The sequence below is a fragment of the Cebus imitator genome, unplaced genomic scaffold (genome assembly GCF_001604975.1).
Source record: "Cebus imitator isolate Cc_AM_T3 unplaced genomic scaffold, Cebus_imitator-1.0 Scaffold31, whole genome shotgun sequence".
Taxonomy (NCBI): domain Eukaryota; kingdom Metazoa; phylum Chordata; class Mammalia; order Primates; family Cebidae; genus Cebus; species Cebus imitator.
Window position 1 is genome coordinate 3734194 of NW_016107346.1, and position 26514 is coordinate 3760707.

The 26514-nt window shown below is 38.4% G+C and overlaps 1 protein-coding gene across 13 annotated transcripts in view; it reads right to left on the reverse strand.

Moving 5' to 3' along the window:
• Positions 1–26514, reverse strand: part of PLCB4 (phospholipase C beta 4) — a 395299-nt gene that overhangs the window by 286810 nt on the left and 81975 nt on the right. The window contains exon 1 of one of the 13 annotated variants that reach the window (XM_017523962.2): positions 9262–9613. The exons of the other annotated variants lie outside the window; for them this stretch is intronic. The gene's annotated coding sequence lies outside the window, so the exon portion shown is untranslated. Of the gene's footprint in view, positions 1–9261; positions 9614–26514 lie in introns of those variants that run through there. 13 annotated transcript variants of the gene reach the window in all.

The window sequence follows — 26514 nt, forward strand, 5'->3', positions numbered from 1 at the left end:
ACACAAATATTCATAGGAACTTAACTCTTAACAGCCTGACACTGGAAATATACACATGTCCATCGACGGGTAAATAAGTGGTAGCATGTGCATACAATTGAGTATTACTCAGCAACATAAAAAACTATAGAGGAAACAATAGCATGGAGGAATCTCTAAAACATAATTCTGAAAGAAAAAAGTCAGACAAAAAGAACACATAGTTCCATTTGTATGAAATCCCAGAAAAAGCAAAAAGAATCTAAAAGTGACAGGAAAGCCGACCGGTAGCTGCCTGGGGCCAAGGGGTTGGGAAAATTGGACTGCAAAAAGGGGAACAAGCTTTCTGGGGTGCCAGAAGGGTCCTAAATTGTGATTGTGGTGGTGGTGTACACATTTGCTAAGACTCACGCAATGCAAAGTGAACACTAAAGGTGGATCCATATCATTGTATGTAAATTATAGTTCAATAAAATTAACATATTTTAAGATGTCCAATGGACTTTCCACCAAATTTGGAGATAATGTCAGGGAGGATCTGATTTGCCATGAATATGGGCTCATGTGGTTAAATGTGGGGTTTATTTTGAATGACTCTGCAAGAGGAAGATGAGGGGAGGAAGTGGACTTTTTTTCTATAGAGTGAGCTGCCTATTCATTTTAAAGATTTCGGTAAGTTGATATCATATCACTTATTGGAACTGCGATAATATTGTGGATGAGACGTGGACCTATCTGTGAGGAATAAATTGGTGCATTCCAGCATAACATTTGTTTTTAGTTTGGCACAACTTGGGCTTTAAGTCATATGGGTAGACTCTAAGAGGGACTATTTCTTCCTGCTGCCAATCCATAGATTACTCTTTCCATGGTGAAATAAGGTGACTTGGACAGTTTATTGGAACTGAGAATCTTTAGTGCACTGTTTATTGGAATTGAAAATATTTGGAGAATGTAGTTTATTGGAAGTAACATCCCTGGAGGCTGAACAAGTGAATACATAAACTGATCTGGAGAATGAGACACAGAAGAGTTCACCCTTCTCCCAAGGACCCTAGTGTGACAATACAAAACACTGATGGTTCTTAAACTTGGCTGCACATCATTATCTCCTGGAGAGCTTGTTAGAACATAGATTTCTGGGCCCCATCCCAGAGCTTCTGATCCAGTAGGTCTGGAGTGGGGTCTGGCAATGTGTATTTCCAGCAAGTTCCTGGGTAATGCTGATGCTGATGGTAACAACCAATGCTGTATAACGGGTCTTCCGGACCTATGTCCTCATATAGCTTTGGAATAGCATATATATGAATCAACTAAAAAGAAATCTATTTCACTACCTATACCATCAGTATTAATAACAATAAAAGAGAAAATGTAATGATTCTAGAACATAAGGCCAAAAGAGAAAATTTCATGATTCTAGAAAATAAGATGGACAAATTGTTCCTGCTTCAGATACTTTGTGGATGGATAAGTTTTTCTCAATTCTTAGATTACTAAGTAGCTTCTGTATTTCTGACATTAATTTTGCCACTCTCTTATTAGCAAATGTGAATATTACAGTGTTTTCTGCTGCTAAATGACAGTCACAGGTCCAAAGTGTTTATCATTTTCCAGTGTCAGATGACAAAGATAAGACAATTGTGAGGGAAGGACTAGTGGATAAAAAGAAGTTACATTAAAAGTTGGAAAAACAAGGAAGAAAACCACAAATAGCAATAGCTGCAGAAGTTTCCCAGGGGAAAATAATTAGGCTTTGAAGAGATTAATAGTCAAGGGACCAAGGAGAGAAGAAACATCTTGATGAGTAGGAAATTTATATGGAAAGAAAACTACAACGTAAAAAAGCTTGAAATATAAAATACTGTCAGGTAAAATTAGAAGAAGAAGAAAGAAGAAGGAAGAAGAAGAAGAAGGAAGAAGAAGAAGGAAGAAGGAAGAAAGAAGAAGAAAAGAAGGAAGAGGAGGAGAAGGAGGAGGAGGAGGAAAGAAGAAAGAAGAAAGAAGAAGAAGAAGAGGCCAGATGCAGTGGCTCACATCTGTAATCCAAGTACTTTGGGAGGTGGAGGTGGAGAATTTCTTAAGCCCAGGAGTTTGAGACCAGAATGACCAACATAGTAAGACTCTGTCTCTAGAAAAATTAAAAAAAAAATAGCCAGGCATGGTGGTGCATGCCCTTGGTTCTAGCTACTAGGGAGACTGAGGCAGGAGGATTACTGTAGGCTGGGAGGCTGAGGCTGAAGTGAGTCATCATCATGCCACTGTACTCCAGCCTCGGCAACAAAGTAAAAGCTTGTCTCCAAAAAAAGAAAAAGAAAGAAAGAAAGGAGAATATTTTTTGTAATTATTTAATATAGCATTTTAAAAATAAGATATTCCAATATATGCTAATTTGTGAAGGGGATAAGCCAGTTTTTTAAATAAATGTTCTCATCTTATTTGGTGGATAAATATCCAACTCCAGGGAAATAGAAATCAATGCCAGTTCTTTAGCATTGTAGAGGTCACAGCCTGAAGAAGTCAGATGCTTCACTGAAGGTGGCAGTGGGCGAGTAAATTTGGGGTGTGGAATACAGAACCTGTGAATAGTCACCTCACATGGAAAAAGGGGCTTTGCAGACACAATTAAATTAAAAATCTTGAGATGGAGAGGTGACTCTGTATTTCTGAGTAGGCTCAATGTAATCACAAAAATCCTTAAAAAATGAAAGACAGAGGAAGAAGGATCTAACAAAGAGATGTGACAATAGAAACAGAGGTCAGAGTGATTCAGCCATAATCACGGGATGTGCACAACTTCAAGAATTTGGACAAGGCAAGGAATACATTCTCTCCCCCAGCATCTCCAAAAATAACACAGCCTTGCAGACCTATTTGACTACCAACCTCAAAAAGTGTAAGATAATGAATTTGTGTTCTAAGCCACTAAGTTTGTCACAGCAGTTTGTCACAGCAGCAACAACAGGAAACTAATTCAGGTGTCTTGGGGATGCAGGGTGAACTGGAGAGTATGTGTCTCCTCTAAAGGAAGAACACAAGTCTGCACTTTGTCAGATCGTCCAATTTATTAGGACATGAGGCAAATCTGTTTGCATAAAGTTGGCAACTAGTAACACTGCGCAAGACCAAAAAGTATGATCAAAATATTGACTGCTGCTCTTTATTTTCTTTATTGGGTAGATCCAATCATGTGATACATCTAAGGATGCAGGATAGATAAAACAATGCAATGGCTTTTTCTGGCTCAATGTTCCACCCCAGACCACAGACCATGCCAAAGCTTTGCAAGGCCAACCAAGAGTCCAGCTGTTGACAGAGCTTCTATATTTACTGCCAGAAGGCGCTACAAGCAAAGCATAGTTCATCATCTGCTCCCAAATCTTTGGAAAGTAAACTTCAGAGTGAGATTTTTCTTATATTCTAGATCATCAATGGGGCCAATTGGCTCTATAGAGTTATACCACAAAATTAAATTGTTTTAGAAAAACAATTTGCTCTTTGCAGATGAAAGGAATTATTTAAGTGCTAAACATTATTATTCAAACATGGCCAGACAAATGGAAGCAACTTTTAAAAACAAAGACAAAAAACACACACACAAAAAACAGAAAATCCCAAATTATCTTGCCTTAATATAATCCTTCCATTAATTCTATTCTTAGGGCAAGTTGACAGGGGAAGGGGAAAATGAGGTTTATCATGTTTGCAGAGACAGTGGCCTCTCTTAACATTCAGGCATTCAGCCAGCAATATTTATTAAATGACAGCCCTCCAAAATACTAAACAAGAAAAGGTTAATGGAAATGTAAAATAAGTGTTAAGATAGTGCTTCTGCACAGAGGACTTTACATTGTCACTGGAAGACACGGGAAGAATAACATATAAAATATAATTAGAGAGTAATTAACAGTCTTTATCTACACAGGAGAGTAACACTGAAAGGTTTATAAGCCAATGCAATATACGCTCAGGAAAGGGAGACAGGACAAGGATTTGACTTACGGCAGCCGGGAAAGCTTCCGCAAGTTTAGGTTTTATGCTGAACCTTCAAGGATAGGTAACGACGTATGTAGAAAGTGAGTAAGATATTCTACTCAGTAGGGAATTGGCTTGGTGACTTCTCTCTTATTATGGAATCTTAAGTTTTTATTTGAAGCTGAAAACATACTAAAACCTGCATAAGTGGTGGCCTATTGTTACGTGATGACTTGATAAACAATGCCAGCAGTCTGACAAATATGGAAGATCAGTTGAAATTTCTTTCTATTTCATTGAGGCTAAAAATTATGAGAGAGGGAATAGTCACTATTTCCCATAATTCTCTACTTAAATAACATAATATACAACTGCACGAATAAATGCAGATAATATGCTTCTGCTGCCTCCACTTATATCGATGAAATAAAGCAGAAGTTTCAGATACCGTTGTAACCCAGTAGAATTATGCTTAAATTTATAACCTGAATTTGTTTTTTTAAAAGATGGTTCTCTTATTTTTTTACCAAAACAATTTTCAGCAAGTGTTTACAAAAATTGTTCGGTCCTTCCCTCTCAGAGAAAGGCAGCTATAAATTAAGTAGCTTGGAAAACAAGAATAGACTAAATATGCACGTACAGATTCTTGTTGTTCTGGCCTACAGGTAGTCAACTATACATTAGCCCTAACAAAATACAATCTCCTGTTTTACTTTTTGAATAGATAACTGCCAAATATTTGTGCAGTTTGGTTCTAAGGATCACTTACTGTACTTTCAAAAACTACTGGAACATCTTGCATTCCTTTGTGAGCAAGAAAACAAACTGTCTATTAAATGATGCACCTTTGGAAATCACTATATATTTCTTTGTAGTATTCTGAAGGAAGACTTAAAAGAAGCTTCTGAGTGCCTAACATATGATATGTAACTTCAAGTTATACAACGTAGATTTCTTACAGAAAATACCTGAATAAATACGTGCTTATAAATTGTATTCACTAAAAAAAAACTAAACATGTTGAGGTGTGAATAAGAGCTGAAGGAGCTGTGTGAGCTTTCAGAGATGAGTCTCATATTCCACTAAAATAGTGACTTCTGAAAAGGAGCAAACCAAAAATGGGAGTTTCATGGTACCTTGAAAGAACTCAACGTGAGCGCTATACAGCCCCTAAACAATTTACATTTTGATCATATCCTTTCTGCTACGTTAGATATTCAAAAACTACTTCTTTGTGACTAAGAGATTGGGGAACCTTTTACTTTCTGCCTCCAGGCCACTGTGAGAGCCTGGCAATTCACACAGTTAGCTTTCTGGATAGCTGAGGTTTTACCAGCTCTGTGAATCCACATCAGGGCAGATCCAAATCCACCCCAGTCCTTGTTAGGTACCTGAAGGTAAAGCTGACTGAAACTACTGCCCACAAACATGGAATGTCATGAATGACGATTATCACAAGGATGGAGCTTTCTGTTTCTGAAAAAGCAGTGTGAACCAACTTTCAGGCTAAATGATGAGGTGATTGCATCCTCAAACACAATCTTCATAGGAAACAGCTGCCTGAAAGAGGATTTTTCTCTATCTCCAGCGAAACCAGTTGTGTCGGCCCAAAGAACCTCTCAGAACATGGTTTACCTCCAGGTCTTTGTGTGTCTATTTATGCTCTCTCTCCAGCCATTTCATAAAATGTGATAAGAATCAATAAAGTCATTAGCAAACATCCGTACCAAGTAAAAACCAGATAATCTAAGCTACTGTTGTTAAAACTTTGTGTCAGAAATAAGAACACCATGAATCAGTCCCAACTAAATATTAATTTGTTAGAAAGTGTTGTACACGTATTCCTAAGTACGAAAGTAACTTGCATGAAATAAAATTGATCAAAGCACAATCTTGAGGAAACAAACCAAGCACAAATCACTTACAATCGGTAAATCCTTCTTTGGGGAGATCACAAAAGAACATAAAGGTTTGGAAAGGAATGCAGAAACTTTCTCAAGTGATGATAATGTTCTAGATCTTGCCAGGATGGACTTATCCGGTGCATCCATTTGTTGAAAGTTCAAGCAATACACAAGTAAGGATGTGTGCATTTCATCAAATATAAATTTCATATGAAAACGGATAAGAAATATTGAACTCTAGTTAATTAAGCATTCTGGGAATATACAAACTATGCCTGCAGTTTATTTTTAAATGCATCAAAAATTAGACAGTGAAAGATAGAGGGATAATTGGATGGACAGACAGGTGGTAAAGGAAATAACATGTTAATGATAGAATCTAGGTGGTGAATATATAGTTGTTCATTGTAAAATTTTTTCAAATTACTGTATGTTTGAAATTTTCATAAACAACGTTGGCGAGAGATGTACAATGAAAAAGGAATCACTGAAGAGCTTAGGGTATCACACCAGCAATCCACTCCCCACTTTCTTCCCTTCAAGAGTTCGACTGACATTGTATTTAGAACCCTGCCAGAGTACTTATTTATTTGACAGAATCTTGCTCCATCACCCAAGCTGTAGTGCAGTGGCGTGGTCTTGGCTTACTACAACCTGTCTCCCAGTTTCAAGCAATTCTCCTGCCTCAGCCTCCAAAGTAGTTGGGCTTACAGGCGTGCACCACCATGCCAGGCTAATTTCTATTTTTTTTTTTAATAAAAGGAATTTCACCATGTTGGCCAGGCTGGTCTCAAACTCCTGACTTCAAGTGATCTGTCTGCTTTGGCCTCCTAAATTGCTGGGATTACAGGCTGGTAAAGTATTTAAATTGAAAACTCAAGATACAAATCTCACAAGCTCACAAGCTGAGACGTGGAAGGTTTTTATAAAAATCAACTGCCCAAAACTGGATTACTACATTGGAAAATTGTGTGTTAAGTGAGAGGAAGGAAGCAGCTCCTCACAAATAAAGTTTATATATTTAAATTCACCAGGAGCTGAAGTGGAGCACCTGCAAGCCAGGTTGGGCAGAGGATGCCACAGAAGACTCAGGTTCAGGATGCAAATCAAACTCAATGCATTTAAAAGGCTCCTGATGAGCAGGACATGAGGGCAGACAGAAGGAGAGGATAAGCCCTTGGTGGTTGTAGCAACCGCAAAGGGAGATCTCAGCTGACAGGCAAGAGTTGGGGCTGCCAAGGATAACAAGTCCTGGAAAAGACTGCTGAGGAAGTTCAGCACAGGTGACAACCCCACACATTTCTTCCAGAGAAAACAACAGGCCACACATCATCAGTTATATCAGCCACGAAGGCGCCAGTGTCTACAGCTAGTCAATTCCGCTCAATCACGTTTCAGTCATGAGCTTCACAGACTGATTGCCCAGTATGGATAGACAATGTCCATTAAGTGAAAAACAATGATCTGAGCAGTTATTTGATATCTGGTGGTATAGCTCCTCGCTAGTCAAAGTGTGGTCCTGAAAAAATGGCATCAGCAGCACCTGGGAGCCTGTTAGCAATGCAGAATCTCGAGCCTCACCCCACACCTGCTGTGGTACAATATGCAGTTAACAAAATCACAAATGATTCACACACATATTAAAGTGTGGGAGGCAGTGGCGTGATCCAACGACAAGCCCATAGACCGAGTCTCAATTACTTAGATCTTCTCAACGGCAGCTTCATCAATAGCATTATCTTCAGAGAAGACAGGTGCAGGTAAACAGGTAAGCAATATAAAGCCTTGCAACACCTTGAATCCTGGAAGCACCTTCTCCTTCTCTACAACGGTTCAGTTCTAGTCTCCACCTTGTATAAGAGAACTTACCTCAAAGCTCCCGGAGACTCTATAAAAATAAAACACGGTGGAACTTGTGTTGAAAATTTGGAAGTTTCACATGGTTTAATGTGTCTGGAAATAGTCTAGGTAACTTTGGAGAGTGGATCACTTTGCATGTAATTGCTCTTTAATGTAAAAAGCACATAAAGTGTTTTTTTTTTCCCCAACAGGTAATAACTATCAAAGGAATTCTTAGGCCACTGTCCCTGTTTCAGGTATACAAGACAGCTATGAAAGTTCTTCACGCGCCCTTAAAAATAGCCATAGAATGTTGCATATTATTCATGTACAAATCTGTAGAAAATAAGTTTAATGGTCATGCTTTGTTTACTTCAGTCATTATGATTGTTTATGCTCAAATATCTGTGGCTAATCATAGTTTTACCTTCTGTTTTGTAACTACTTATGTGTTAAAGCAGTGCTAACTAGAAAAATAAAGTATACAAATATGAAATATTTTTCTAAAGCCATTCAAAGCCAATTATTCTGTACTAACTACAAGTTTCATACTTCAGTATCACTCCTCTGTCCATGGGCATGTGCATATTATATGAAAAAGTGGGTTTTAGAAACATAATTACCAAATACACAAACCAACTTTGTAAGTTCCTAATTTTTACTCTCTTATTTCAAAAATGAATTTTACATGACAGCTGAATAACTTTCCAAGACAATGAATAAGTACATTTTCAAGTTCGAAGTATATTTTCATTCTCACTTCTTATTTAGGAAAAGAGACTAGAAAATAATCATTTTGCCTGTCTGAATATGATTGAACAAAAAAAGTGGCAATCAAAACAAAATACTGAAATATGTGCCATATTTTCATTATTAATTATGAAAAACAGAAATGAATTAGCTTTTTAAAACTTAAGCCTTATGAAAAAAATGTTTAACATCATCTGTGCTTTATCACATTATATTTTTGACCGAAAGTATTATGAAGAGACTGTTTTTCTTTAAATAGACCTTATTTCTTAGAGCAGTTTTATGTTCACAACAAAACTGAGAAGGTACAGCAATTTCACATATATCCCCTGTCCCCACATATAGTTTAAAAATATGGAGTGTAATAAACGAAACACACCAAGAAATTCTACCAGCCAAGCAAATCATACCTATACATGTCTTATAAAAAATATATTTGAGTTACAGTTAGGTTTAGGAAAATTTTATAAAAAGAGACATTAAAATAAATACCTAATTGATGATAACATTACCACAAAATCATAGTGTCTAATATACTTTGTTGGCATAATTTTGTCTTAAATTTCTCTTTTACAAGAAAATCTAAAAAAAAAAAAGCAATAATAAATAAGACAATGTTCATAAAAAATGTGGGTGCTCTTAGCAATATGGTATTTTCTATCACTAAATACAGCTATACCTGCTTACCTTCAGGGACCATGAAAATAAAACTCTTCCTTTACAAGCAATAAAAATCATACACTTATCAAAACTGCCTCCTCTACATAAATCTTAATTGCTATTCCTAAAGCCATTTTTCAGCATGCTTTCTTACCTGAAAAGGAGTCAGTAGGATTTCAACCTCACTCAGCCAGAAACAGGCACTGGAGAGCACGCCTGAGGCAGGTGGAGAACTTCAGAGGCAATCTCAAGTCTAGGATAAGCTCGCTCCTTCCAGCACAAGAAGGGGCAGGAGCCTCAGGATGAATGAGTCGGAGCAGCCAGGGACTATAACGCTGGTCCTCTCATGCAAAGTCCCACCCCTCCGCCGCAAAGTGAGAGGCTGAGCAAACAGTGCTCACAGCCACAGCAAAATATCCAGACATAGTGGCTAAGAGAGGCTCTTTCAACTACCCTAAGCAGAACAACAAATACAGCAAATGCTTTTCACAGGCATATTGCTGAGGAACACAGCCTGGGAATGAGTAAAAGGCCCCAAACGTAACAAGGAGAGCCACCTGATCGAGGTTGGATGTTTGTTTATAATAGGAAGAGTAAAATTGGAAGCCCACACCTGAACTCTTCCTTAAAACAAATCTTTGTTTTTTCTATACAAAACGCTGCAAAAAATTCAAGATATAAACTGAAAAGAAGGGCACAACTGATTTCCCACCATTCAGGATATGTAATAACTTGGTTATAATATTTTCAGAATCTTTGTTTCAACCTCCCAATCAGGCTGGCAGCTTTTACTTGTTTTTCTCCTTTATAATACCTTCACAGCTCAAGAAATGAAATAAAACTTTAAACATTTTTAAGTTACAAGTAGCACTGATATAAAGAAATGTAATTAACTAATGTCTAAAATGAGATCTAGAGATTATCTCCATTACACAAATAGTAAAATGTTGAGACTTTTGTCCTGTTGGTATAACTCAAGAGGATTTTAATTCTACATCAAATTAACACCTTAATACACACACACACACACACACACGCGCGCGCGCACACACGCACACACAAATGCACACGTCCCCAGGTTTACCCATCCATCAGTGAAAGCATTACAATAAAAAATTAGGCATTTCCCAAAATGCTCATAGAATGTAAAATGTTCTGCAAAACAAGGTTCCAGGGTGAAGTTTTAGGATGGCCAATCTATACTAATGTAAATGGAATTCTATACTGTAGGATTTCTCCAAGTTTTAGTATGCTTGTATTCATTATGAATCTGTTAGATTTTACGCTCTGTTTCCCACATTTACTTAATCATCGGACCCTTTATTTGAGAGGTGTCAGAGAGAATTGTATTTTGTGAGAAAGATTTGGAAAATGCTAAAACTCCAGATTTCATTTGCTAATTTTTAATCCACCAACCTGACATTGTGACAAGTTTTTAATGCACTTGGTAAGAATCATTAAATTATTAGGCTTCCCATCTGTCCGAACCTGTACTACTATCTCTAAAAATTACAGCGTGATCAGTACTAGATTTCAGACTATTATAAAGCTAAACATGTTTTCCCAAACGAAAGTATGGGGAATGGAAAATGGAAGCACACCCTACAGGTATTTAGTGGATATTTATTATATTCTTTGCATTACACTAGAAAATATAAGAAACAGCATGGTTTGTGCCCTCAAAAAGCTGGACATTTTGTTTTGAACCTCTGCAGTTGATATAGCGGGCATGTGGCTATACCGTGGTCATCCATTTGCCCTCAAAATCTGAATGTCAGACCTCAGAGATGAACACTCAGCCAATATATCCTACAGAGTGGGCACCCAAGCCAAAACACTGATGCAAGCTAGAAGTAACCATAAAAAACACTATCCAAATGCAATAGCATTTGCATACATATGTGCACATTTCAACCACTTTGACAAAGCCAGGCTCAAGAGAAAGAAACTGAGTCATGGCACCTCCAGCAAACAATGTGTAAAACCTGACTCCCACCTCAAAAGCTTCCATCAGTCTCAAATCCTAGAGTCCTGCAGTTCCTTCCACCTCCCCAGCAGTCTCCTGCAGTCTATTGTTCTTGTTTATATTGAAAAGAATGTTTTCAGGATAGAACCACCACAGCTACTCCACAAAGATAATTAAGTCAACACTGCCCATATTCATCCACTTGGCTACTCAAGAACAAACTACTCCACACAAGTTATTTTCCCAGTCATGGCCCTTAAAGTTTGAAATCTTTCTAAACTGACTTATACTCTTCTAACGCTTCTAATAAGAAAACATTTAATACAATTTTAAAATTTCTTTAGTTTATATAGATTCCAATCAATCAACAGAATCATAACTAAAATATTATATTTAAGAGACTTTCCTATGATGAGAAAAATATTTTACTTAAAAAACAGTTCAGAAGACATGAGATGGTTTGATGTTGGGCAAGTCGCTTAATTTCTCTGAGCCCCAGTTTCCTGATCTGTAAAACAGAAATAAAATCACTTCCCTCAGGAGGGTCCCTGCAAATCAAAAATGAAAAAAACAGACTCCAAAGCTTGGGGCAACTGTTAGATATACATCATAATAACACTATAACATCCTGAGAAGATGTTCTTTCAGCCACCATTTACTGAGGGACTGCCATGTGACAAAAAACAGAGAGTGAAACACAGTCATGGTTAATATGAAAATGCAGCTGTGTCTCATTATAATCAATGGATATAGTCTGGGATGTCTTAAAAATTAATTGGTAAAGTAACACAAGTTTATTGAAAAAGTTCAGACCACAGAAGGTGTAAAGTTAAAAGTAAAAACACCCTCCATCTTTCATATGAATTATAACCACTGCTTAGTTTTGGATTTGTCTATAATCACTTTTTTAGATGACATGCAAAATACAATTTCCTTTCAATAAATGAACTTATCTTGTTTACACTATGATATCTAATAAGCAGGTGGCTCATCTTAATTCGATTATTTCAATTTATTATGCTTCCTGGTTTGATATTTTCTTTTGTTCTGATGTCTGCAACATAATTTATTAAAATATGAAATGAAGGCCAAACAATTATGGTATATAGAATGTAATAAAAATGTTATAAATTATGATCATGTAAAAAATAATAAGTAACATTATCAAGAGATTGGAAAAATGGAAGAAAATATGAATGTTCATTTTTAAAATTGTTCATAAATAGGAGTCAACAGATACTGTCTAAAGTGAATAAATCTATAAGCATATTTTATTATGTTATTCCCATTTATAAAAATGCATTACCACAATAAAGAAAAAAACAAAATATAAACATAAATTATGGAAGAGGGAAAAAAAAAACATGGAGGATATTGTATAATCTACAAAACAAAACACCAAGGAGGAACAAGCTCTGCTTCTCCAGGAACCCACCTGGGGCTTCAACCACTCTGTTCTCAATTAGGGATTTTGGCCATGGCCTTGCAGAAAATCCACCTGCTGGGGCACGAGGAGACACATATTTTGATTCTGCTCAGATTTGCTCCAACTCTGACAGATATTCTTCAGAGACTTAACATTTGGGGTTTAGCCATTCTCTACTTTTAATAAAGAGTTTTCCCCTACTTTTATTTATTTATTTATTTCATCTCAGCGGTTTCAGAATAAAGAGTCAACACGTTTACTCAAGTTCCTTTAACGGAAACCCCTGTCTCCCAATTCTGTTTGTTTATTATTTTCTAAATTATTTCGTTTTCTGCCTCTCCACTACCCTGTCTAGCCACTGCTCCCCTTCCAATCTCTTGGTACTAAAATCAGTAGCTGAGCCAGCTGACATGGCCTGCAAAAGACAACTTTGTGCATCTCTTCCCATCCCCAGGTTCAGTAATGTAAAATTGCTAGCTTAAAATTGGCCATGGTGAGAATATTTACACCCCAGAAACTGGCAAAAAAAAATCACCCCCACTCTACCAGTGGTTAAATGTTTACTAGGATACCCCTGGAAAGGTCTGTAAATTTTTAAAAAACAGCTTTTTAGGACTATGTATAAAGGAAGACTATAAACATTTTTGCTGAGAACAAGAAAAGGCTTTTAGTCTTTTTCTTAATGAGCTGGTACAGACGGCTTGACATTGCATCTCCGCAAGATACACTGATATATTTATTATTCACATTTACAACAATTTATTACCATAAGAAGGAACAACACAATATAAATGTAAATTATAGAAAGAAAAAAAACATGACAGATGTTGTATATTCTAGGAGAGAAAACATAATTGATGAATTTAAATATTATAGGACTAATAAACATGAACGAAGGCTGTGTTTCCAGAGCAAATACCATCCTTTCCAATTCCCTTTAATATAAATGTGCAGCAACTTTTCTCTAGTAGCTCTGAATAGCATATTGAATCAACAGAATAACTAAAATATTATATTTAAGAGACTGTCATATGATGAGAAAATATTTTACTTAAACAACTCAGAAGACATGAGATGGTTTGATGTGTTGTGGTTTTTGACTCTCATTAGCAAGGAGTTTAAGAAAGCACCAGCATATTCATTCACCGTGATATGACCTAAAGTTTTAAGAAAACTTTTTAGGTACAGGCATACCTCTGCCTCTCTCTTTCCTCTTTCCCAATCCCCAAAACACACACAAATCGCCACACATTTTGCTTCTTTATTTGCCCAAAAGTCTGGGGATTAAAGACAAAACAATTGTTTAATAATGCCCTTGATCCTTTCAACCTTGTAAAAGATTGACTTTGAAGCTGACAACCCAGAATGCTCAGGGTAAAGTCAATTCATTGTTCCAGGGAACAAGGGACAAATGAGCAGAGAACATTATTTTAAAGCATGGTATGACATTCTAATAAACGCTGGCAATTTCATCTGCCTGGATCATCCACCGTAATGAATCATGAAACTAGAAGATTTGACAAAAAGAAAAAAGAACATGCCAAAGAAATAAATGACAAAAAATTAAATATTATATGAATTAGTATTCTCATCAATGTTCCTCTAGATCTTCACGTTGGCTGCATTGAACATCTACTATTGTATCAGTGATTATTAGCATTAATGTGTTCTGCCAATAGTATTAGTATTATTTAATTTTAGCTTATTAATAATTATCTTTTGGGATCACAGAATGGAACCTGTGTTTTGATACATCAGGTAACAAACACTCTTTTTGTAGACTCTAAAAAGTGAAAAGGCAGTGACCTTTCAAGTTAGAACAGAATCCACAGAATGATAAAAATGCTTCCTTAGTTCCTTCTTCTAAATATTTTGTTCTACTCCAAGAAAAAAATATACAAAGTCCAATACAAGCAATGCTGGGTATTATTTAGAAGACATAGCTTCATTTTTGTCTCTTCGCTTAAAGTCAATAAAATTTATTTCACAGAAAATGATTTGTGCGCTGGCAATGGCTGCAAATCAAACTTTTCTATGACCACCAAACACTGGTAATCAACAGCTCCTGGCTGGTAAAAACAGCCAGACAGCACAACATGGTAGGTAGGAGCAGCAGATCACACCTGGACACACCTGGGTTGGCATCAGAGCAATTTGATTTTGGACAAGTTACCCTCTCTACTATCCATTTTCTCACTGAGTTCACAAGCCAACATTATCTTCTCTATAAAAGTAGAATTTTCCCTTTAAAAATGGTAAAAACTACAAACCACTCAGGATAAATGCTAACTATAAAATGCAGTTCTAAGAAAGGCAAGGGATTACTTAATGTGTGGAAAGAACCTGAGTTTTCAAATCAAATAAGCTGCATTCAAACCCTAGTCCCATTACGTACCAGCTGGTTATGGGAAGTTGGGCTAATTACAAACCTTATACAGTAAACTTGTTTCCTTATTTGTAAAATGCGGATAATAGTCCCAATCTAAAAACTTTTACATATCTCAAATAATCACTGTCTCAAAAATAATTAATATTTATCTGTCTAACCTACGGCCTGACAGAGAGTCAGTACTGAGATGTCAGCTGCTTCAGGTTTCATTGTTTTAATCACCTGGTAATGCAACTCTGGCTCGCTTTCTGCTTTCACTCAACTTCGAGGCACTTCTCCTGTCTTGCAAACTATCTGAAGACCTGCAACTACTAAAAGTCCTTTTCATGCTATTTTAGGCTGCCAGCATGAGTAATTTCCCAAGAGAAAGAACCTTATTTTCTAGTATATTCTGCTAATCCTCTAAACCTGAAGTCCAGAAGAAACCTCTGTTTTCCACAAGGCTTCTCCTAAACCCTTGCAGGCTCCCTCTTCTCACAAAGATACACAGAACAAAGGAGAAGAAGTTACCTCCACCTTTGCCTCAGTCTAGAAACAGCTTGTAACTATTCTTTGTCATTATAAGAAACCAGCTCCTCACTCCAAGCTCACTGTCTGCATTCTTTTCTAGTTGCAAAAACTGAAATTGATTCTATTTCTTAAGGAAACTATAAAACATGCATACACATAGACAGGCACATATTTTGTTGTGTTTTCCTGTCACCAAGCAAAAACATCATCTTCCCAATTTAACTCGGTGCCTTCATTTACTCAACATGTATTTACTGAGTGCTCACCATGCTCCTGTGTCAAGTGCCAAGTATATATGGATGAGTAAACAGATATGGTCCACTTCCTTGAAAACCTAACTATCCTGACCTTCTTTCATCATACTCCCCAAGCCAGGACACACTTCTAACTAGCTTTGGTTCCCAAAACCTAGCCCAGGGCAGGGTAGGACAGCTGCATCTAAATAAGCCACAGCAAGAGTTAAAGACCTACCCTAGCCACAATTCTCTACTAATCAGATGAAACCTGCAAATAAAAGTGGTCTCTATCTTGCCACCAAACAATCGTGGATCAAGCTTACCTTGCTGTCCTGGCTAGAACTAAGCAGCAGCAGCAGCCCCTTGGCAACACAGGTCCTGTGGTAGCTTTAGTGTAGACAGACATTCAGCTTGTCTTCCTGTAGTACGCCCACCTCTTCTCCCTAACTATGGGCAACTAAACAGGCCTAGAATCTATCAGAAGCTTTCTGAAATTCACAAGCACACTGAACAGTAGATCATTGTAATAATTTCACCATCCATGCAAGCCACAGTTGATATCTTGCTACCTCTTTGTAACCACAATATTTAATATGAATGTTTAATATTTAAATATAGCATTTCAAAACAGATACTGAACAAGAAGAAGCCAGTTTCATTCACCATCTTTATGTCTGTCAAAACTTGCATCAAGCCAAGCTCTCTCCCTTCCTGGGCTCACCGTGTATACAGGAGCCACTGCTAACAGAATCATCTTGATTAAGAATTCATATACTAGAAAAGGCATCAGAAAAACATAATCAGAATACAGGGAAATTATATGATCAGATAATCAGCAAAATCTTCAGATGCAGATTAACTTATTGTTCAATTGATGAGTCTTAAGTATGTCCATGAATTGCTTCTTAAAGAGGTCTTGGGAATTAAGAAGATCCTCTTATCACACAAAAACATGCTAAATCTCATCATTTATTTTAAAGTCAGAGATGAAAAGACACCTTTTACTTTTTGCACTACAATCAACTATAATAATCCTACATTAATCCTACACATACAATGTCCTCTTGGTAACAAAGGGACACTAGTCCCAATGGTCTCCAATATGTACTTGAGAAAGCTTAAAGCTCTCTGATGTTTCAACCAATAAGTATCTGTCAAGGATAAAACAAGGATCAATTTAAGGCCATTTTATAAGTAGTCTGATTTAAAATTCATGAGTAACCACAGCCTCTTAGATGATAACTTGGATAAAAATTACCCATAGTTCTTTCCACGAAGCAACCTAAACTGGTCTTCTGGAGACCAGATGAAGTGGTAAGGTACTTTAGAGCTAATCATTTGGATAATAGCTTTACTTGGATTGGCTTAATAATACAGGCCTGAATTCATTTAAACATCCTTCTGCTTCACTTTCCCTAAGATTACAGGTATTGCTCCACTTAACACCTATGCAACTTACGACCATTCGACTTTATGACCACAAACTCTAGCCACGACTGCTCCGCGTCTGGCAGCGCAAACGTTGCCCAGCTGGGCGTACGACAGTGCGGACCAGCTTCCGGCAGCACTACCATCTCCGCGTGCACCATTTCAATTGTACATATAGCCTACTCAACTTATGACCAAATCGTGTTACAACCAGTCCGCGGTCCCGACTGTGGTCGTAAGTTGAGCACTAGCTGTATTCTAAAAACGGTACAACATCTTCATATTTTAGACAAGTGATTTTCAGAGTGTGGGAGCCATTAACACTAATAAACTACAAGGTGATTTTAAATGATTTACAGATTCAGCATGGACTAAGATAGAATATCCTGGTAAAAAAAGTTAACCCCTGACTCTGACCTGATTGCATTTAATAGTCTCAACCCTGCAAAAGCATGCCTTTAAATCTCTCTGTCTTGATAAAGAAAGGATGTCCTCTGATGCAGGGTATTTGAAAGCCAGTGGCATCTACTTAGGATTGAATAACACTACATGGTTTCACTGTTTAATTTTTATTGGGTATCTACTATTTGTAGCACACAGTAGTTTTCCATTTAAGATAGAGGTGCAATTTAAAAAAAGGTGAGAATGGCTGGGTGTGGTGGCTCACACCGGTAATCCCAGCACTTTGGGAGGCTGAGGTAGGTGGATTACATGAGATCAGGAGTTTGAAACAAGCCTGGCCAACATGGCTTGAAACCCCAACTCTACTAAAAAAAAAAAAAAAAAAAAAATTAGCCAGGTGTGGCGGCACTTGCCAATAGTCCCAGCTACTTGGGAGGTTGAGGCAGGAGGATTGCTTGAACCTGGGAGGTGGAGGCTGCAGTGAACCAAGATCATGCCACCACACTCCAGCTTGTGCAGCAGAGCAAGACTCTGTCTCCAAACAAAAAAAGGTGCGAAACATTAAACAGAAGTAAAATAAAACTATGGCAAAAAGCATGCAGATAGTATCTGAATGACTGATATTTAGGAAACATGGTTTAAAAATACTTGCAGTGTGGTGACTATAATAGCCTGCGTTTGAATCTTAGCTTTGAAACTTCCTTGCCGTATGACTTTAGTCAAATTACTTAGAATCTCTGCGATTTGGTTTTCTCATTTGTAAAATGAAGAGAAGGATAACACCTACTTCAAAGGGCTATTGTGAGGATAAATGGTGGAACAGGTAAAGTGCTGAAATGCTACTTGACATATAGGAAGAATTTAACATAAATTGGTTTTGTTAGTTTGTTTGAAATAGAGTCTCACTCTGTTGCCAAGGCTGGAGTGAAGTGATGTGATTACAGTTCACTGCAGCCTCAAACTCTTGGGCTCAGGAGGCTCCTTAGCTGCAGCCTCCCAAGTAGCTAAGACCACAGTACCATTATACCCATCATAAATTATCTACGACCAGTAAAATTACTAGTATTTTATAAATACATCTAGATGATTAATTATATATTCAGACTTGACTCTTTGGCCAGTGAATTACAACATAAGAGAAGGCTTCTTCATGGGCTCTTGCACAGATGAAAGAGAAAGCTCATTTTGTTCTGTTTTTTTAAATAAAACATCAAACAATTAAGGAGTCTCATAAACCCGTGTGACTCCCCAGGAATGAGAAAATCAAGTGCACTATCTTGAATTCCATATTATAACTTCCTTCTCTCCCTACTTAAAGGTTCCAATTTTTAATTACTAAGAGTTAAAAATGAGGCTGCCATTCCTTACCCATATGACACCAACCAAAATATATTTAAACCAAATACAAGATTCCTCCAACATTTTAACATTCTGTCCAATTCATGCATATCCCAAGAATTGCTGTCTTCTTGAATGTTATCATGGTAAATGACTTTTTGTTTAAATTATAGCCACTTTCCATGCAATCACTTTTAAAAAATCTGCTTGAATATAAAAGGCAATTGGATATCTCTTATTTATCTTTTTTTTATATGATTTTTCTCTGTCCTTAGTTTCCAGGGGAATTCCTCCATTTGTTCATGTAGCTTAATGTGACCAACTTGATGAATCAGAAAACGTACTGGGGAAGTCACTTCATATTAATGTTGTGTACCTTTTTCACTCCACTCGATTTAGCAGACATTTTGGACTAAAATACGGATGAACAGAGGAAGAACATTGTGCAATGACATGGAATAGTGATCCATGAGGTCCAGCCAAGCTCTGTGTTCACTCTCTGTGGAATAATAAGACCTCCTGAATAATCAACTTGAGTTCATCCATCTCGTCCAACTAGTTATCAGCTCCACTAAAGCCCAAAGAGAAGAAGGAAGAAAGGAAGGAAGGAAGGAAAGAAGAGGGGGAGTTAGGGAGGGAGGGAAACAATCCTTTAACCAACATGAAGGAAAATGGTTAACAATAAAATTAACGCTGATTGCAAATGTAACCTTCAAGATGCACAGAGTCCAGTAATCCCTCAAAGAACAGATAATACGATCTGATTGCTTTTGAATGTCAAATGTAACTGAAAGAAATCACTATGTAAATTGCCACAGCAAGCTATGTACTAAAAGTCTAAAGTTAATTTCTAAAATCTAAGTCATTGCCCCCTCCCCTCTCAATTCTGTCAAAATTAGACCTTTATTTCTCTCATTTTTCCATGACCATGTACACTACTCACACCTACAGAAGCAGTTAGTCCTTTGGTATGAATATAAAACAGGTCTGCAGTGCCAAGCTAGCTGAGTGTAAACCTCAGGTCTGTGCAACCCTAGCATGCTTAACCTTTTTGTGCCTCTATTCCATCATCTAAGAATGGGACTGTGATAGCACCTACCTCATACGCCTGTTGAGAACTGTACCCAGCACATAGTGCCATGTCAGGGTTACATATTATGGGTAATAGTCATATGTGACCTGTACATGACTTCTCGAATACATTGAGATAGGTATTGTCACATGTCCATTTTATGGATGAGAAGACCACATGTTTCCAAAGGTCATAACATGCCCAAATGTAGCTGAAATTGTCAGTTATAACTTAATAGTCATTCTCCTCTCCATCATCAGTAAGAGAGACCCAATTTTATTCAGGTAGTTGTCCAACTAAAGACTACATTTCCCAGGGTCTCCTGCAGTGAGATGTGACCATGTGACCAAATACCGGCCAGGAAAGATTTTTTTTTAAAGTGTTAAATGGAACTTAAGAGTAAGACGACAAAAATAGCGAGAGGTGCCTCAACTAAAAGAGTTCCTTTCTTCTTTCTAATCCCTCCCTGCTGCACATGTGCACTGTGGACATGATAGCCTAAATCAAACTGGCCCAAGTGACCAAAGAAAAATGAAATGATCAGGATACTGGACCAGAAAGATGGGATCTGGGATCCTGATCTAACTGGAATATCATGCAATGCCTAAATCTGAATTTATTTTCCATGAATTTCCATCTTGTTTAAGTCACTGTTACTTTACTTTTTGGTGGGGAGGTTATAAAACAACCGAAACTAACCCTAACTTAATACATCCAAAAAAAGGGGACTACTCAGAATACTCTTTCAGGAATCCCTGACCTTACAGCTCCCTAATCTCTTATCAGTACCACGTAGCCTATTTAGAAAAATTATTTTCTCCTACATAAAAGGAGTTATTACCTTTATCTCAAGAAAAAGAAATGACTGGATTTGCTCTGTTTTCCAAAAATAATGCTGAACGCCTATATACTTAAATGCCCACCTTGTTTGCAAAATTTTGGTTGATTATAATAATCATTTCCTGATAAATAATGGAGAGCCAAACACAAGGAAGAAAGAACACTGAGTGAATTTCTCCCCTTACTGTATCACTCACTGAATGAAAACATACCTGGGCTTCCCACTTTGACTTTTCCTTGTGGCTCCTCTTTAAACATCTAATTACAAAGAAATTTAAAGCTATTGTATTAGTTTCACACTAATGATAAAGACATATCTGAGACTAGGAAGAAAAAAAGGTTTAATTGGACTTACAGTGCCATATGGCTGGGGAGGCCTCAGAATCATGGCAGAAGGTGAAAGGCACTTCTTACATGGCGACAGCAAGAGAAAATGAGGAAGAAGCAAAAGTGGAAACCCTGATGAACCCATCAGCTCTCATGAGATTTATTCACTATCATGAGAACAACACAGCAAAGACTGACCCCCACGATTCAATTACCTCCCTTTGGGCGCCTTTCCCACAAGACATGGGAATTCTGAGAGATATAACTCAAGTTGAGTTTCAGATGGGGACATAGGCAACCCATATCATTCCACCTCTGGCTCCTCCAAATCTCATGTCCTCACATTTCAAAGCCAATCATGCCTTCCCAAGATTCCCCTGAAGTCTTAACTAATTTCCACCTTAACCCAAAGTCCACAGCCCAAAGTCTCATCTGAGACAAGGCAAGTCCCTTCCACCTATGACCCTGTAAATCAAAAGCAAGCTAGTTACTTCCTAGATACAATAGGTGTACAAGTATTGGGTAAATACAGCTGTTCCTAATGGGAGGCATTGGCCAAAATAAAGGGATTACAGGGCCCATGCAAGTTTGAAATCCAGCAGGGCTGGCAAATGTTAAAGCTCCATAATGATCTCCCTTGACTCCAGGTCTCACATCCAGGTCACGCTGATGCAAGAGGTAGGTTCCCATGGTCTCGGGCAGCTCCACCCTGTGACTCAGTAGGGTACAGCCTCCCTCCCAGCTGATTTCATGGGCTGGTATTAAGTGTTTCCAGCTTTACCAGGCATGTGGTACATGCTGTCGGTGGATCTACAATTCTGGGGTCTGGAGAATAGTGGCCCTCTTCCCACAGCTCCACTAGGGAGTGCCCCAGTAGGGTCTCTGTGTGGGGACTCTGACCCCAGGTGTCCCTTCCACACTGTCCTAGCAGAAGTTCTCCATGACGGCCCTGCCCCTGTAACAAACTTTTGCCTGGGCATCCAGGTGTTTCCATACATCTTCTGAAATCTAGGTAGAGGTTCCCAAACCTAAATCCTTGACTTCTGTGCACCGGCAGGCTCAACGCCACATGGACGCTCCCAAGGCTTGGGGTTTCCACCATCTGAAGATATAATTCCACCACATTGGCCCCTTTCAGCTATGGCTGGAACAACGGGACACGGGGAACTAAGTCCCTAGGCTATACACAGCATGGGAACCCTAGGCCCAGCCCATGAAACCACTTTCTCCTCCTAGGCCTCTGGGTCTGTGATGGAAAGGGCTGTGGTGAAGGTCTCTGTTATGGTCTGGAGACATTTTTCCCATGGTCTTGAAGATTAACATTAGTCCCCTTGCTACTTACACAAATTTCTGCAGCCAGCTTGAATTTCTCCCCAGAAAATGGGTTTTTCTTTTCTGTCGAATAGTCAGGCTGCAAATTTTCCAAACTTTATGCTCTGCTTCCCTTATAAAACTGAACGCCTTTAGCAGCATCCAAGTTACCTCTTAAGTGCTTAGCTGCTTAGAAATTTCTTCTGCCAGATACCCTAAATTGTCTCTCTCAAGTTCAAAGTTCCACAAATCTCTAGGGCAGGGGCAAAATGCTGCCAACCTCTTTGCTAAGACAACAAGAGTCACCTTTGCTCCAGTTCCCAACAAGTTCCTCATCTCCATCTGAAATCACCTCAGCCTGGATTTTATTGTCTGTGTCACTATCAGCATTTTGGGCAAAGCCATTCAACAAGTCTCTAGGAAGTTCCAAACTTTCCCACATTTCCCTGTCTTCTGAACCCTTCAAACTGTTTCAATCTCTGCCCATTATTCAGTTCCAAAGTCACTTTCACATTTTCAGGTATCTTTATAGCAGTATCCCACTCAACCAGTACCAATTTAATGTGTNGAAAGTTTCAAACTTTCCCACATCTTCCTGTCTTTTTTGAGTCCTCCAAATTGTTCCAATCTCTGCCTGTTACCCAGTTCCAAAGTCGCTCCCACATTTTTGGGTATCTTTTCAGCAATGCCCCACTCTACTGGTACCAATTCACTGTATTAGTTTGTTTTCACACTGCTGATAAAGACATATCTGAGACTGGGAAGGAAAAAAAAGGTTTAATTAGACTTATAATTTCACATGATTGGGGAGGCCTCAGAATCATGGCAGGAGGTAAAAGGCACTTCTTACATAGTGGCAGCAAGAGAAAATGAGGAAGAAACAAAAGCAGAAACCCCTGATAAACCCATCAGATCACGTGAGACTTATCCACTATCATGAGAATAACACAGGAAAGACCAGCCCCCATGATTCAATTACCTCCCTCTGGGTCCCTCCCACAACATGTGAGAATTCTGGGAGATATATTTCAGTTTTCAGTTGAGATTGGGATGGGGACACAGCCAAACCATATCAGCCATCCCTCAGTATCTGAAAAGGACTCGTTCCGGGATCCCCCACAGATACCAAAACCCTCAGATGCTCAAGTCCCTTATATAAAATGACATATTTGTACATCACCTATGCACATCCTCCTGTATACTTCAAATCATCACTAGAGTACTTCTAATACCTAATACAATATAAATGCCATGTAAACATAAAACATGTTTTTTTATTCATACTATTTGTATTGTTGTATTGTTAAATTTTTTTGAATATTGTCTATCTGAGCTTAGCTGAATCCGTGGATGCAGAACTAGAAGACAGGGAAGGCCCACTGTATTTGTTTAGATCTTTTCCTCAGGGAAACCCAGAAATTAAATCACTTTGCCAACAAGGCCAGGAAAACAAATCATTTGTGTTGTGGCTAAGCCATAAGGCTCCCATCATAAACACAAGCAGAGCCTGCACAGCTTTGCTCTCACAAAGCCATTTGGGGGAAGATTTTTATGGCAACAGCTGAAATGTTTCTACCAAAACAACACCTACACTTTGCTAGAGTTATTTTCGGAGGAGAAGGTTTCCCCTACTGCTGCTTAAATCATCCAAATGTGTAGTTAAAAGCATAGGCTCGCAGTCAAGCTGGCAGCCCCAGCAGGAGAAGTTCTCTGCCACTTCTTGGCTGGGTGACCTGGGGCAGGTCACTTAACCTCACTGACCTCAGGCCTCCTCCTAAAACAGGAATCTCAGCACCTTCGAGTCATCCTGAGAACTGACAAGACAATGCATGTTCAGCACCATGGCCACATAATAAGTGTTCAAAAAATGGAAGCTGCATTGACTTATACCAAATTTGATGATAAATACCTTGAATACCTTAAGGAATAAAGATACAAGAACCTATGGGTAAGTCATATTTAAAGACACCACATTAAAAGTAATATGAAAGTACAAATGTGCATGATAGTACATGTGTACAAGTCATGGAACCATGTTTATATCCCAGACCACTTATTCTGCTTTTCCTCAACTCTTTAGGACTGGGTTATGGAGAAGAAATCAGTCAAAACTCTCAGAATAGCAACACTAGACATCATAAAGTCCATTAGCTTAAACTTCTACATTTAATTCATTAATAATGTTAACTAATACTGTTGAACATTGACCAAGTGCTAGGTACCTAGCAAGTCATTTCTTATGGTTTAATTGCTCACCTCGAGATGGGTCATGGACACGTGATGTCATGCCCAGACACTGCTTCAGGATAGAAGAATTGATTCCTTGCTATGGTGCGTAATGCAGGCAGAATGCCCTCAACTGTCAGTCCTCTCTGGAAAATTCCCTCAGCTGGAGGAAGCTGTTTCACTCATGGTCAACTGCCTCCAATGGTCAACATCAGTGAATAAGGGCCCAACGTGCTACAGAAGGTTGACTAAGGCTCCTGTTAAAACTGAACCATAATTCAACATCTTCCTTTGCCCAGTACTGAATCTGTCCTTTCCCCTCCATAGATGCTGTTAATCTCAAGAGTATTTGAGAACAAACCTCTGCACCCTAATCTCCAGTTGGGAGTTTATTTCCCAGGAAACTCAAATGGAGACAATTTATTTTAGAGGAAAAAAGTCAGTCTCAGGTTAAGAAACCTGCCCAGAGTCACAGAGCCAATGAGTGGTGTAGCCAGAACTAGGACCCAAACATTCTATCAGCAGAGTGTAGGCTCAAAACCACTCTGCTCTGTTGCTTAGAAGAGTTTCCACTGCTATGTCAAATGAAATAAACTGCACAACATGGATGTCGTCTGCACAGTACATTGCAAGAAGCAAATCAGGAGGGAAGTAAGTGTTGCAAGAGAAGGCAAGCTCAATAAACTGTGATTAGTCAAAGTCAACCAGAAAACAGAAATTACTCTAGATCTTTCAAATCAGGGAACTTGTTACAGAGGTGATAGAATGATTGACAGACCACAGAGGGACAGTGAGGTAGCCCAGAGACTAGCAACTGAGGAGAGCTGTTAGCTTCCCTAACAGGTGGAATAACGGAAGGATGTGACGTTATCAGAGCCTAGAGGCTGGAGCCAACTGACAGAGACCAAAAAAAAAAAAAAAAAAAGAGACCAGGGCAACATCTGTGGAGACTCAGCTGCTATGGAGAAAAGGGAAGTTTGATGAGAGTTGATTGAAAGACTTACATGGAAGACACACAGGTGTTCCCAGAGATGCCAAAGAAAACAGAGAGGCAGAAAGACACCCTGGCCTGTCTCTCCTCTAGCCCTCCAGTTTTCCACCAGTGCTTCCTGTTGGCTACATCTGCCTGGAGGTCAGAGGGCAAGGGAACCCTCTGACAACAAACACTCTGGGAATACAAGAATTTAAAAGGCAGTTCTGTCTAAATCAACAGTTTAGAGCCAAGTGGCCCACAGACTCCAGAAACACAAGCAAACAATAACAATAACAGCACCTTACACTTACATGGTTCTTTACAAGGCATGTTCCTGTATTACTGCACAATTCAATAACTGATGTCTAAAAGGATGAGGCTAAGAAGTTTCAATTATCCTGTTTACTAAATCAAGGAAACACATCTGACAGACGGAAAATATTTCCATCATGAAAACAGCCACTTTATTTGACAGTGCCTAAACGGCTAGAATTTCATTATCAAAATTTTACTCATGTAGCACAAATTGTTCCCTACCGCGGTCAGCTAAATTAGGCGTTAATGTGCCAGCTATTCTAGAGGGCTGGACCTGCCTTCACAGTTTTATCTTCTGTTCGAAGAGGGCTAGAACACAAATTCTTACTCTCTGCTCAGTCCTCTGTTGACTTCCCTGATGCAGGAGAAATTCTTGCGGTGAGAGAAGAGACAGAAGAGAAAAAAAATTCTGAAAACAAAACTATATTACCAAGGATCTCCACTCACGGTATTCAACAATCACTCAATGCTTAACTATCCTACCCTTTGCCCTTTGCGAGACATCTAACAAGGCATTACTACACTCTATTTTTCCTATTTTAAAAATCATTTATATTTCATTTCCTCCAGGAGGAATGTGATTTGTTCCTACATAAATATTGCAAATACATTTCAGTCCCTTCCACCCCACAACAAAGCTTCTTTGAG